This window comes from Mixophyes fleayi, chromosome 2, assembly GCF_038048845.1.
Source record: "Mixophyes fleayi isolate aMixFle1 chromosome 2, aMixFle1.hap1, whole genome shotgun sequence".
NCBI classification, from domain to species: domain Eukaryota; kingdom Metazoa; phylum Chordata; class Amphibia; order Anura; family Limnodynastidae; genus Mixophyes; species Mixophyes fleayi.
Window position 1 is genome coordinate 93,992,916 of NC_134403.1, and position 12,796 is coordinate 94,005,711.

Genomic DNA, 12,796 nt, shown 5'->3' on the forward strand with positions numbered 1-12,796 from the left:
ATCAGGGAAGAGGGAGGGTGTGTTAGGTGGTCCTCTGTACCTACTATATCTCGTGCTGTTCAGTTCTGTGCTGTGCTCTGTGTTCTGCTCAGTCCAGTGGTGCTGTGTCCTGTGCTCTGTCCTTCTGAGTTCAGTGGTGCTGCTGAGTCCTGTGCTGTGTCCTGTTCAGTCCAGTGGTGCTGTGTCCTGTGCTCTGTCCTTCTAAGGGCATTGTTATTTCCCCATTATTTCCAAATTATAAAAAATGTCAAAAAAAGTTATAAAAAAAATGACAAAAAAGTAATTATACAAAAAAAAAAAAATATCCCAAAACAATCCTGCAGTATAAGTCCATTGGTACTGCTATATTACAAAGTTCACTGATTCAGCAGTATAAGTCCAGTGGTACTGCTATATTACAAAGTTCACTGATTCAGCAGTATAAGTCCAGTGGTACTGCAATATTACAAAGTTCACTGATTCAGCAGTATAAGTCCAGTGGTACTGCTATATTACAAAGTTCACTGATTCAGCAGTATAAGTCCAGTGGTACTGCAATATTACAAAGTTCATTGATTCTGCAGTATAAGTCCATTGGTACTGCTATATTACAAAGTTCACTGATTCAGCAGTATAAGTCCAGTGGTACTGCTATATTACAAAGTTCACTGATTCAGCAGTATAAGTCCAGTGGTACTGCAATATTACAAAGTTCATTGATTCTGCAGTATAAGTCCATTGGTACTGCAATATTACAAAGTTCACTGATTCAGCAGTATAAGTCCAGTGGTACTGCTATGTTACTGGCAGGAAAAAAAGGCAGTTTGAAAGCCCCTGTACAAACTGGCTCTATTTTACCTGAGTTGTCCTCCCTCCAGTGTCTACTCGGAAAGAGTTTTTAGTGCAGCGGGGAACCTGGTCAGTGAGCGGCGAAGGAGGTTGCTTCCTCAGAACGTTGAAAAAATGATGTTCATAAAAATGAATTATCAATTCCTCAATCAAGTACAGCACTGCCCTCCAGATTGTACAGAGGGACCTGTGGTTGTGGAGTCCAGCGGGGACGAATTGATAATGTGTGAGGAGGAGGAAGTACACACTGTAGGGGGAGAGGAATCAGAGGATGAGGACGACATCTTGCCTCAGTAGAGCCTGTTTAGTTTGTACAGGGAGAACTTAATAGCTTTTTTGGTGTGGGGGCCCAAACAAAACAATCATTTTAGCCACAGTTGTTTGGTAGGCCCTGTCGCTGAAATGATTGGTTTGTTAAAGTTTGCATGTCCTATTTCAACAACATAAGGGTGGGTGGGAGGGCCCAAGGACAATTCCATCTTGCAACTCTTTTTTTGCCATTATGTGACAATTCAACAGTCGTTTGCCATGAGCACAAAGTAAAACAAAATTAAAACAAATTCAACAAATTAAACCAAAAGTAAAATGCCTTGTCATAATCAAAAACAGTAGCATGATGAGTAGATCTGTATGTTTGCAGAAAGTCAAGGGAAGGTTTTCCCTGCTTGTCCTTCTGGGTTAGCTGTATGTAGTCTTTCTTTTAAACTTCTGTGATGCAGGTGCCGCTGTAAAACTGTGCATGCTCCAGGATAAATTACATCTCCCAGCAAGCTCCACTGCTGCTGGGGAGGATTTAAGCCAGCCCTGTGTATATGTCTGCTCTAAGGGAGGGAAAAAGGTGCAAAAACAGGGTGGTGGAGTCAAAGTGTGTGAGGAGAAATCTGAGGGAGAAGTCTGTCAAGACAGAGAAGCTGAAGGAGGAAGACACAGAGTTTGTGAGAGGAGAGAAAACAGAGCTGAAGCAGAGAGAGACAACAGCAAAGCAGGGAGAGATAGACACTGTGAAAAGAGAAAAAAACAGAAGCCGGAAGCTCTTATTAGGGACAGAGTGGAAGAAAGTAGCTATTGTAGGAGAGTTCAAACAAGGAACTTTTGAGTGGAGGCGCTGCAGATAAATGTTGCTGGTTATATTACTAACATTCTGGTGGACTGAGAAACTACTGTAACCACCTTTGTTTTAACTTGTTTATACCCAGTGCACTGGAGTTAATTTGTACAATAAACGTGTGATATATAAAAGTTACACTGACATATCTGCATTCGTCCTATGTTTAAGGTATTGCGCCTGGGAGTACATTGATTATCACTACTATACTGAGGATTGGGACACACCCCTTCACCTCTCCCGCAGGCTGCAACATACACAAAGTGTGGTAGCGTGGTCCCTTCAACTATATCTATTGAGAAACTACTGTTGCCTATAGCAACCAGTCAGATTCTAGTTGTCATTTTGTAGAATGTACTAAATAAATAATAACTGGAAATTGATTGGTTGCTATAGGCAACATCTTCACTTTTTGAAACCTGCAGTTTAGTAAATATACCCCTTCGAGTGAAGAGTATAGGGATAGTGTGGGGAGTCCTGAAGATATGGATTTGTGTTATGCCCTTTTGCTAGTGCTGGACTGAGATATCTTTTGCCAGGGCAATACAGATTAGGGAGAGGGTGTGGTTAGGATTAAAAAACTGAGTTTGACCTGTTTCAAGTTATATAGCTGTTTCTTGAGCTAACAAATTGCTGCTGCTTTCAGAAGTTGTAGGACTACAGGAAAAATAATGCAGCTAAACAGAGAGAAGTGAGTTTGCAACCCACCATTTTGTGTGGATACAATTCAGCCCATGAGGAGCAGCCATTTTGAGATTACAGAGAAAGTTGTGCTATTTGCTATGGAAATCTGTATCTGCATTTATTCAAGAGTCAAGTGATTTATCCTGTTACCTGCTGTGTACACATCATTTATACAAGTGACTATGTTTTAAATCCAGTTGCTCATCATCATCATCATCAACATTTATTTATATAGCGCCAGCAAATTCCAAAGCGCTTTACAATTGGGAACAAACATTAATAAGACAATACTGGGTAATACATACAGACAGAGAGGTAAGAGAACCCTGCTCGCAAGCTTACAATCTATAGGACAATGGGAGTTTGAAACACAAGGGTATGTGCTACATCATATTGCACACTGGACCAGCTAGAATGCAAAGGTAAAAGTATTGAGTGGGCTGTGTGTGTAGCAATGTTGGTCAGAGGGTTGTTATCTTGTGTTAGCTGTGTAGAGGGTGGTAATAGGGTAACCTAGGGAGATTAAGATGGTGGTTGAGGAATAGCATAAGCTTGTTTGAAAAGGTGGGTTTTCAGAGAACGCTTGAAGACTAGAGGAAAGTCTTACTGTGCGAGGGAGTGAATTCCACAAAGTGGGTGCAGCCTGAAAAAAGTCCTGTAACTGAGAATGGGAGGATGTAATGAGAGTGCTCATCAGCATAGAGTGACAGTTTCAGCCTTGTGCTATTGTTTCTAGAGAACAGTTATAACTCAGGGATGTAAGTACAGTACAGGTCACGCAGGTGTAGCTTTTATTTTTTTTTTAGCTATTCCCTGATGTGTGGTATGTGCAAGCTGTATGAAGTGTGCCTGCAGCTGGCCTGGGATAAGAGGATGATGAGTACCTCAAATGATACCTTCAACTTGCAGTGAAAGTTACTCTTGAATCCTGAAATATGGTAATAGAGCTAGAACCAGAGTTTAGCAGATTGAGGCCATCCTATTGCCAGAAATTCAGGTAATTGCACTTGAATGGAACAGACAAGACAAGCGACTTTGAATTGCTATGTTGTAATGGAAGGAAGATGATCTGTTGTAAGTGCAACCACTTCCATGTCATCATCCTGTCTGGTGTCAGAGGCAGGTAAATGCAGGTGAAACAAGCAGTCCACTGTAACATTTGCAGATCTTGGTTTGTATTGAATGTCATATATAAATGACAATAGTCTTGCTGACCATCTTGCTATGCACAATGTCCACTCATCCAAGTACTTTTGTTGTGAGCAATGTCATCAATGTGTAAGGTAAACTTGTGTCCCCATAGGTAAGTTCTCCATTAATCTTTAGCCCACAAACATGTAAGGGCTTTTTTCCCAATGTTAAGTACTTTCTTGCAGTGTCAATTAGCATTCTTGAAGCAAATGTGACAGTCCTTTAATGGTTGTCATTGTGGCTCTGAGTAAGTACAGCTTCAATTCTACAGTCTAAATCAAATGTAATAACAATTGTAGGTAAAGCAGGATCAAACAATGTAAGCGCTGAGCTGTTTACAGATTGTGTCTTATACACCTGTTTCTTATGCCCACCTTCTCCTTGTCCATATCCCATTATCCTTCTACACATTCCCACCCACATACAGCCCTTTCTAGCCAATATCTATATGTTGCATTTTCTAATTCTTATTCACTACCACATATCCTCCTACTGTCTGGTACTGCCTCATCCTGTCTGCAAACACTTACACTCCTTTACCCTTATCGACCCACTGCCCAGTCCTTCTGCCACTCCAAAACACTTCTCCCCCTCTCCCACTGCTACTGATTCATGCCACTTACACAATACCTTCCCTGACAACCTATTCTAACCAACTAACCCGGCTCTCTGAACCCTGATAAAATACTATCTCTTTACTCACAATATCATCCCTCTTACCCCTAGCTAACCACAAAGAACACACCAGTTATACGGATCACACTCCCACCACCATACTTATCCCCACAGACTACAGCCGAAACACAACACCATGGCAACCCACTACAGGCAGCGCTACGGCTACGTACAGATAAGTATTACTGGGATACTATCATATTGCCATTTATGGAAAGATAGGGGAAACATCTTATTTTTCCACTATGAGGATAAATTGGCAGCTACATTGCTGGGGTTTACTTTGCCTTCCTCTGGATTAACAGCCATAGAAAATATAACAATAGTATGTAACTAAAACGTCCAAGCTGTGGATCAACTATGCCACTAATGATTGGTGTTGGCTAACCGTGGTCATGTAGTCTATTGAGAACCCAGATTTTCACCAGGGACACTTGCAAGGGAGTGATGGACTTTGCTGTGTGGAAATTTAGTTTAGTTTTATTAGGTAGCTGTTGACAGTACAGTTTCACAAATGGATAGTGAGAGCCGGGGTCGCAAGCAAACAAAAAAAGTGTTAAAAAAATAAGACAGATTGGTGTATAATACAGATTGGTATATAATACAGTAACATAACAGTGAAGCAATCATAGGAACAAAACCTGATGTTCGGTTACTAGTGAAAGGGTAGATTGGAATAAATAGACGACCAACTGATATCATGTACACATGCCCAAATATGTTTATACACATAACACAGTGGGCCTAATTAGGATCGTCAATGTTGATATAGTTATTAGTGCATGAATGTCTAGAAAGCAGTTCTCGGTGCAAGTGAAAAATATTTGGAATGTGAACAGAGTGACTGAGAGGATGCGATCGTAAAGTCAGGTTTCTTACAGTAAATATGTGAAAACAATATATTTTTCAATGCAGTAATTATTTAAAATCACAAATAAAGATAATAAACTGTTCGCTATATTCCCAAATCATCCAAATTACCTATTTAGGGTCACTGTATATTGGACAAAGGATCTATAAGACCCATGCTCAATGCATAACTAACCAGGCACAATACAAATATTCTCCACACCTGCCTCATCTTAAAGCACTTTTTTAATCCTCATTTCTTAAAGATTTCTTTTTCCTTTTTTTGCTGTTTACTTTCTTCTGGTTTTTTGCTTCATGGCATCTTCTTTCTTCTGTACTTTTGCTGTGTCCTCCACATCACAGTACACCCTGAGAGATTCATGTATCTCCATGGATAATAGTTGGATGTATGAGTGTGTATATAACACAAATATATGTAAAATATGCTGTAAAATATACTGTAAAATACAGTGATTAGCGATCATTCATCATTTATATTCGGAAAGTAGCGATGTCAGAATGGGGGAGATCCTTCCATTCCTGGAGTTCTTAATGATTTCTGTAGTGTGGGAATTACTGTCTAGTGATCACACTGATCACCAGACAATAACTACTCGTGGACAACATAGTTCATCCTTAACACTGAAGGGGTTAAATATATAATTCCCCTATGGTGTGTTTTCCTTACAGTATTTTTCTATCTTGCACTACAGATTTCAGCGGGCCTTAGATTCCAGGGCATGCTTGTTCTACAAGCACTAGTAGGCTCTGGCTGTTATGGGTATGCTGGCACCTAAAGTTCTACAAGCACCTGCGTACCCAAGCAGTTAATGTCTGCCAGGGCTTGGTGGGACCAGTAATGCCACATAAAACAAAATGCAACTTTCTGACTTTTAAACTTTATCACCCTCAGGGCACAAGTTTCCTTACTTTCAGTGTGTGGTCTCTCTGTAATAGTGGGAGATGGCCCAATCCTTTTAAACGAGGAGCTGAATATCCTAGAGGTATGAGGCTTGCAAAAAAATTAGCATTCCCCCCAGAGAAAAACAACCCCATGCTGAAAGGACTTGGGCTGTGTCCCACTATAACAAAATGACCCCACCAGTGGCGCACTCAGGGGGGGTTTCTGAGTCTCTAGAAACCCCCCCCTGCGCTTACTAAGTGGCCACTGTCCTATACAGCAGCCGCGGCGCTGTCAAAGAAGCGTTCGCGGCGGTGCTGTATTGTATACAGCATCGCCGCAGACGCTTCTTAGACAGTGCCGCGGCTGCTGTATAGGACAGCGCTGGCGAAACTGAGCTGCTGCGCATGCGCGGGCTCTCTCTCATTTTTTTTTTTTGGGGGGGGGGTCGGCGGGGAGAACCCCCCCCCCCCCCCCCGACAATCCTCCGTGCACCCCTGCCCACGCTGCAGGTTTTGTTATTATAGCTTCTCATAATGTGGTGAAGGCTGCATTCTGCTAGTGCCCCCTCCTGCTTTAGTGTCAAACAGCCGAGTTTATAAACACTGGTGCTTAGTTCACTTTCCAGTGGGGTGTGGGGGAGGGGGCTTGAAATACAATTACATTTATATATTATTTTTTTACACTGCCAAGGTCCAAACTGATAATCATCGCCCTCAGCATGTATCTTTGCACCAGTAGACGAGTACCCACAAGAGATATGCCTGCTAAAAGGTGCCTCTGCAGGTTTAGTAGCAATTACACAAACAAGTCCTTAATGTACTCTTCCTATGCTTGCCCATCCTTTCCCTACATGTGACACAATGTTTAAATGGACAGAAGATTTAAATAGTTAAAAAAGTAGTAAAAAGTTACAAATTTCAAACATAGACGTGAAGGTCAGGTCTGGATGTAACTTTCACATAAAAATGCTATTAAACATTTCTAAAGAACTTGATAATGTGGAACCAAAAGTGGTATAACTGGAACTCTGATAACAGAGACATTTAAACAACGGTTCATTAAGTAAAATCAATTGAAGCACAGAGTAAATGGAGCATATAGCTTGAATCTAATCTTTGCATTTTTAAGTAAAATTTTCTTTTGAATTCCAGTTTAATTTAACTTCAGTCAAACTGCAATTAAAAAGTTTCTGAGACATCTTTACTCTCTGCTTTCTTTAATGTCCAGTGTTAAATAAAGGTTAATAAAATTAGGAAAATGTGTTTATTATTAAGAATAATATAACCTCTACTGTAAATGATAGATGTTTGGTCCCCTTAGATTACTTTGTCCTGCATTACAGTACTCGTTTAAATGGTCAAAGAACACCTCAGTGACAGATATCTTTGTAATTTACAGTAGGTGTTACATTATTCCATATACTGTATAACTGTCACACGCTAGGCCCAGCACCAGAGTCTTACTTAGCGGGTTCGGAGTCTGGTGCACTCCCTTCCATGTGCGCCCTGTGGACAGCCTCAGGCTCCGGACTCAGAGTCTTGCACTCTGCTCTCCTACCGGCTCCAGGCCTCTCATGGTAGTTACTCTGGCAGCTATGCAGTATCCTTTTCTCCATGGTTGATCTCTCTAGTGGCAGCTGTGGGGAATCCCAGGTCTTTCATATACTTGGCCATGTGAATGATATCTCATTGCCCACCTATTTTGAATCTCCTACACTATTTAAACCAGCTCTGAGCACAGTATGGTGCCAGAGTATTAAGTCACTTTGCTCCAGTGCTCCTTGTGTTTTCCTTCATTGGGATTGACTGTGTACCACCCCCCCAGCTTGTTTCCTGGTCCTGAACCTCTGCTAGTGATCTTGAACTTAGATTTTCCTGAGCATTCAATTTGCCACTTGATTCTGTACCATCCCTGGTGAAGACCAGTGACATGTTACACTCTACCTCTGTTTGTGGTAGTACAAAGCCTGGCTGACAGTACATCCATACTTTCTCAGCAGAAGAGTGACAATAATACACAAATAACATTGTTTTATGTAGAAACTCCAATAGAATATATCTTTTTTTATTGGCATGCAGTTATATCATCACTTATATATGCTTTGAGTTTAGTGAAGTCACATGTCTCCTATGACTGATTTTTCAAGTGTTCCATAATGAATTTCATACTTTTAGGCAAATTATACTTCAAGCAAGCAAATTATTTTGTTCCAAATTAAGGCTTGCCCATAAGTGACATATTCTGATTGGCCTATTGGTTTTGACCCGACTGTACTCTTTGTCTATAACTTAGGTCCAGTTGTCCTGGTGTTGGCTTGTCCAAATTCTTACATACATGTGTTCTATGACCTGACAACTGTTATTTCCTGGCAATACTACTGTGTCTGCCATTATTGTAAACTGCTGTTTATACAATGGTAATAAATTTGCATCACATGTGTAACGCCCCCTAGTGGTGTTTTAGTAAACTCTGCACCCCACTGAATACAGGACGGGTCACCTACAGGGCAAGTTAGGTGTTTGTGAAAAGTGACACAAGCTGGTTGCTATGGTGATAACTCAGCCCAGTCTGATAGAGACAGAGTGAGAAGAAAGAGAGGCTGTCTGCAAGGGGGGAGAGAGACACACAGGGACACAGACAGAGATAGGAACAGGACTAGCAGAGCTGATGTGAAAGCTGGGTACCTTGGACAGAGGAGGTGGGTGTTCCAGGGTCTCCCGGCATTACCTAGGAACGGGTGAGTGGTGGTTGCGGCCTAGAGACAATCACTACTATGCCCTAAGCAAGAGTGGGGAACTCCATAAGGGGATGGACCCCAAAAGAGAAATGGAGATAAGCTACACTATGATTCTTGATGAACTGTGAGTAGCTGTGGAACTACTGTGACTAGCAGAACATAGTATGTACTGTGATAAAACCAGCAGTGTGGCTGCATATACAGAGGGGAGGAGTACCTAATCCCAGAGAGGGGAAGAACCCCATATATTACTAAAGAGAACCCCAAGAGAGAGGGGGACATTTTGCATGGGAGAGACCCTGGAGTGAGGGTTGCTACAAGAGGCATGGTAGCTGAAGTGTCAGAGCAAGGGGCTGTGTGAGACATGTCAGAGACAGGGGCTGTGCATACACAGAGAGAAGTGTCAGAGCCCAAAGGAGAAATCATCCCCACAGAGAAGGGGTGAGCTGCAGTTGAGAGTTACACAGCGTGTGTCAGAACTGCATGCACTGAAGAGAAGCTGTCTGCCTGTTAGCATCCATGTGAATGCCTCTGCAGAGAAGGGTAAACTGCAGTGAAGTATGAGAACTGAGGGCTGGATTAAGCCATAGGGAAAACTAAAAGCTTTGGGTGGGTACATAATCAAGTCGGATCACTAAGGGTTAACAAAAGGAGTAGGAGGGTAAGGCATACTTGCCAACTCTCCCGAAATGTCCGGGAGACTCCCGCATTTTGCGAGAGTCTCACGGACTCCCGGGAGAGTGTGGCAATCTCCCGGATCTGCCCACTTCCTAGTGAATTGGACAGAATTAGATCCAAAACGCAGCGATTCACCAGGAATCGCGGCGTTTGATGCTAATTTTGGAGCCCCGCCCCCCATCACGCCCACCTCCCCCGGCAGGCTCCCGGAAAAGAAATTTCAAAAGTAGGTAAGTATGGGGTAAGGTGCAACAAGTGTCATGAAGGGGCAGGCATATGGGATCAGTCTAAAAGAGTGGGGGTGGAGTTATCTCACTCTCTTGGCCCAGGACAGCAATCCCTCCTGCCCATCCACGAGTCCTGGGGCAAGTGTTCACTGGCAGCTAAGGGTACATAATCTCATGCTTCGGCATATATGACCAAGGTATGCAGGGGCCAATCTGGCGATGGAGTATGTAAGCAGGCAGAGGGTATGAGGAGCCAATTGCAGCACAGGCTCGTGGTATGGTACGGGTGTTGTGGTTCAACCCCGGAAGTATGTTGGTACAACAGGAGGTGAAGGCCATTGGTATGGTACGAATGCTGTGGTTCAGCCTCAGAGGTATGTTGAGCCAACAAGGAGAGACGGCTGGAGGTATGGTACAGGTGTTGTGGTTCAACCCTGGAGGTATTAATGGGCCACCAATAAAATCGAACAGTGGCATAGTACGGGCTGTGGTCCAGATCTGGATGTACTGGGCCTCACGTGTTCGAGGGCCTTGACATGGTACGGTCTGTGGTTCGGCTCTGGATATACCTGGTGCCTCGTGGATGAAGGCCGTGGTATGGTACGGGCTGTGGTTCAGCTCTAAATGTAATTGGCGCCACATGTTCATGTGTCTTGGTGTCACGAATCTAAATAATATTTAGTGGATCCCTTGTCTCTGCTAAAAGATAGAACTCACTCAGGAGTGCGGAGTCTAATGAGTAGGAGGTTTTTGCCAGTGACCCCTGCAAGAGGGTATGGATTTCGCTGCTCCTATCCCGCAGGTCGCGGTCTCCTGAAAGAATGCAGGCAGAGTAAATAGTGGAGCTTTAAAACAATGGGTTGGTACAGGTGGTCAGAGTGACCCTGAATACACAAGCTTGATAGTCCCTGGCTCAGTGGTATTACAAGTGGCACATGTCGATGTGTCTTGGTATGGTACGGGTGTTGTGGTTCAACCCCGGAGGTAACGCAGAGATGCTTGGTCAGAGGGAAACGGCATGGTTTGCCGTCCAGCGGCTGGTGCAACCTTTAATGTGGCAGGTGAACACTGTACAGGATAAGCTAAGTGGTAAAGCACACATTCATGTTAGTCAGCTTTTGGAACTCGTGCCCTTCAAAGAGGCGGCTTAGGATCGGCGCAAGTACAGCTCATCTGGGCTGACTCGCGGTGCATTACGATTAGCCAAGAAGTGTGTGGGTTCCGGGATGCCTGGGGATGGCTGTCCCCCTTTAAGTTTAAGAAACAGTGTGCGCTTATGGATGGTCAAGGTCGAGCACAGTGTTCTCCCGCCACCATTGCAGTTACGGTTTAATTTAAATAGATAAGAGTTATTTTGCCAACAAGTTGATGTGGTGTCTTTATTATATATTACTTAAGAGTTAAGGTTAAGACTGTTTATTGATTATGTTATCAACCGTAAGCATATTATGGAGTACTGGGAGTCTAAGAGACATGTGAACTATGTTATATTACATCTAGTTAACATTAAGAACTGTGCAGGAGGCGTAAGGAGATATATTTGCAACCATATTCATATTGCTCATTAAGACCTGTGCTGGAGAGAGTGAGGAGCTGTGTATATATATTTCTTTATTGCTGCAACCACTATGATTATTGTGCTGGAGGAAGAGGAGTGTAAATAAAGAGTTCAGTTTGTGATAGAGATAGTCTGGCGCCCAAATTATTGTGACTTTTATTGCACTGCATCACAGTGACATCACATGTGTCCCACTTCTTACAAAGAAACACCTGCATGCAGGGCGCACGCAGGGGGGGTTTCTGGGTCTCCAGAAACCCCTCCTCTCCGCTAATGAAGTGCCCCACATAGCAGCACTGTACTATACAGCAGCCACGGCGCTGTCAAAGAAGCGTCCGTGGCGGTGCTGTATTGTAAAAATCCTGCGTGTGCCCCTGGCATGTGCAGGGAACCCCTGGTCATTTACACCCAGGCCCATCAGCTAGCCAGGTCTTGGGGTTACACATGCACTTATCACCCTTTTTGTGCATCCCAGGATTTTATTAATCATTTCAGCCACCCCCTAAAAATGTGCGCTAACACTGAGCTTTTGTCAACTATATTCCCAAGTCTTTTTCTATCTCTTTTCCCCAAATATATTCCATTTAATGTGTAAGTAGCAACAGTATCATGCTCTCAGTGCATAATTCTACATTTATCTAAATTAAATTTTACCTGCCATGCCATGGCCTAGGTTGCCATTTTACATAAATATTTCTGTAGCAAGTTGCTATACCACAAGTTACTGTTAATAACAGAATAACCCTAAATAGCTTAGTGTCATTAGCATAAACACCTTACTTCTAGGCCAGTGTTGGCTAACCTGTGACACTCCAGGTGTTGTGAAACTACAAGTCCCAGCATGCTTTGCCAATATATAGCAGCTTATTGCTGGAAGGGTATGCTGGGACTTGTAGTTACACAACACCTGGAGTGTCACAGGTTAGCCAACACTGTTCTAGGCCATCTACAAGGTCATTAATAAAAATAATGAGAAGGCCCAATACTGAACCTTTTTGCTTAGTCTGCATAACTCAAATTATAACTACCCTTTGTCTTCTATCCTTCAACTAGTTGTATATATGTATATATTTGTTACCCTAGACCTTAGACTCTACTTTCATTTTATTTACCAGACTCATGTGTTGAACAGTATTGGCTGCTTTAACAAAATAAACATATATGACATAACTAGCACTACCCAGATCCAGTATGAAATGTATGTCCTAATAAAAGCTAATCATAGTGTGTGTGTGTGTGTGTGTGTGTGTGTGTGTGTGTGTGTGTGTGTGTGTGTGTGTGTGTTAGCCATTTAGAATGTAAAGCTCCAATGGGACTGAGGTGAATGATCACATTTCTCTGTACAGCCCTACTTAAAATT